The sequence below is a fragment of the Primulina tabacum genome, chromosome 14 (assembly GCF_025594145.1).
Source record: "Primulina tabacum isolate GXHZ01 chromosome 14, ASM2559414v2, whole genome shotgun sequence".
Classification (NCBI taxonomy): domain Eukaryota; kingdom Viridiplantae; phylum Streptophyta; class Magnoliopsida; order Lamiales; family Gesneriaceae; genus Primulina; species Primulina tabacum.
This window is the reverse complement of record NC_134563.1, coordinates 14,971,462-14,974,212: the sequence shown is the minus strand read 5'-3', so window position 1 is coordinate 14,974,212 and position 2,751 is coordinate 14,971,462. Positions and strand designations below refer to the sequence as shown.

The following is a 2,751-nucleotide window of genomic DNA, read 5'->3' as shown; positions in this document are numbered from 1 at the left end:
AAATTTTGGAGGTGATAAATTCAAGGAGTTGAATTTATAATTTAAATATTAAATTCAAATGTTGAATTTATAAGAGATTTAAATTAAATGTAATGGGTATATGTATAATGAGCTTGTAGGAGTACAAGAACAACATACATATTATTAAAGCTCTTAATTAGATTTTAAAATATTAATTAATTAATTAATCTAGTTGGAGTAGGATAATTAAATGATTAAGCCCATTAAGTGTTTAATTTAATTAATGGGCCCTAAGCTTATATATATGTGTATTATGCTTAGGGTTAGAAACAATTCATTCATAATTTTAAAAACCCTAGCCTCCATCCTTGATACTCTCGAAAATTCCCTCTCCAACAGGCACAAAATTTCGGCCACCTTCTTTGCATAAAGAGATTGAGCCGCCTCTCGAATTTTCGATAACAACGCAAATTCTCTTCTACTTTTCTAGTGCAAATTAGAAGAGGATCAAATCATCTAGTCGTGGACCTGATTAGAAGAAAGAAGTCTTTGAAGAAAGCTCGTAGGGATTTCATCAAGAGCTATCTCCGCTAAATCCGGAATAGTTGGAGCCAAGTGAAAATTGTTCAGTAAAGGTATATTAATTTTCAACTCCCTATGAATGTTTTTTTTATAAAATCATACGAGCGCCCAAAACAAAACATATTTTAATTGTCAAAATAGATTAAAAATTTTAAAACTTCCGTTGCGTTTGGACGTGTAGAAAACCTAGATCCAACACTAAGATTAAGTAGTGGTGGATAGAGGAATGATTAATTTTGATATTCAAATTCATAAAGCACCAAAAATGTGATGCCCCATATAACCGAATAGAAATCAATGTTTTGGCCTGCTGTAGTTTAGTTGCCTCTTCATCACGGCTCTGTTCTTTGATTGCTTACTTGCAGTTTGATGTCACTGGATTCTTTTTATGCTAAGCTAGCTATATGAGTATATCTCAGCTTCAAACCCTCCAGTAATTTTTCTTTACTTTCTTTTCCACCAAAATCTTAAATGTCGTAAAAAGAATCCGAATGTCACTGCTAGCTGGGGGGGATTTTATATTCTTAAAAGGCCAAAGTAACAGCTGAGGTACACTACGGTGCCAGGAACTAGCTACAACAAGATTTAATGAAAAATAATGCCACCACAAAGTGCAAAACCAGCATTTGTAAATTGTAAGTTTTGAGTGATGCAATCTAATATAACAATCCCAAAACCCTGAACTATATCTTGCCATAGTTCAGTTTCACTACTCATTCTCCCACCAGTTTTGAGCACTTCCCAGCGACTGCTCGAATGGACAGTCAGAGCATAGATTGTTCCATTTTTGAGGTGAGGTTAAGTGACTGATCTCTGCTTCTTCATCTTCACCCCAGCTTGCTAATTCTTCTTCATTTTCTTCTATTTTTCCAAAGGGTTTACTGAATGTTTCACCATCTGGAAATTTTACTTTGAATCCTCCTCTGTGATCACTCAAATCATCCTCATCCAGATTCTTTTCAACATCACTTATCTCCTGCAGCTTTTTGATGTTTTTTCATCGTCTTTCGAGGTAAGAGAAGACTATCCTACCCGTGCTATAATATTAGAACATAACATATCAAAAGAAACTAGAGGGGAATACTTGAACTTATACCTGTCTTTGCAAAGACTCGTTCTCCTTCTTCAAGTGATCAAACTGCAAATACAAATTATCATAATTCGTTTTGAGCACTTTATACTCTTGCTCTATTTGTCTTGCTTTCCATCTAGCCCTTCTGTTCTGAAACCAAATGGCTACTTGGCGCGGCTGCAGCCCGAGATCTTTAGCCAGCTGCAGTTTCTTCATGGATCGAGCTTAGTTTCTCGATCGAAAATGGATTCCAGAGATTTTATTTGCTCATCACTAAATCTCCTGTCGTTTTTGCTTCTCATTCTCTCTTGGGATCTTGTTTTTTGATCCGGGGCTTCCATATTATTGAAAATTGAGAGAAGATTTGCTCTAAATTCTTGTCTGAAACTAAGGAAATATAATAGTTTGATGACGGTGGAGATGGATGTGGGCTCTAAGATTTGGACTTCTCACATTGAATTTATTCAGCCGTAGAGTGTATCATGTGTTGCTTTCAGTTTCAAGGAGTCATGCTTTTTTGTTGATGGCTATTTAAGCCGCGATGCCTTTTTATTTTGTCGCGGTATAAGATGAAACTATTTAAAAATTATCATATATAATTACTTTTAATAATCATTACGAAGAGTAAAATACGCATTTGAATGGATGAATTTTAAATATAATTTTGTTGTTTTAGATAAGAAAAATCATGAACATCGAATTTAACTTTACAAGTTTATATATTCATTTGAAATTCATTCTGATTTGTGTAGTTACAATAAAACTATAATCGAAATCCATGTATTTCAAATTTATCTCATGTGTACCCTTAAGAAATTGTACCGAAACTTTTTGAAAGAAATTGCTTTAGAACCATGTTATATAATTTTTGGTTAATATCTCAAATTTTTTTTAAAGTTTTTATTTAAAATTGTTGGATCTCGTTTTTCTCGTACCCAAATGCAGCGGAAGTTTTAAAAATTTTAGATCTTGACATTTAAGATATTTTTGAGCACTCGTATGGTTTTAAAATAAACATTCATAGGATGTTAAAAAATTATACATTTGGTGAATAATTTCACTTGGCTCCAACTACTCCGGCATTAGCAGATGTAGTTCATGTTGTAAATCTCTACGAACGTTCTTCGATCTACTTC

General features: G+C 33.5%; 1 pseudogene; it reads right to left on the bottom strand.

Annotated features, from left to right (window-relative positions):
• Positions 1 to 1,037: 1,037 nt before the first annotated feature.
• On the bottom strand, positions 1,038 to 2,107 carry LOC142524761 (homeobox-leucine zipper protein ATHB-12-like; annotated as a pseudogene).
• Positions 2,108 to 2,751: the final 644 nt, after the last annotated feature.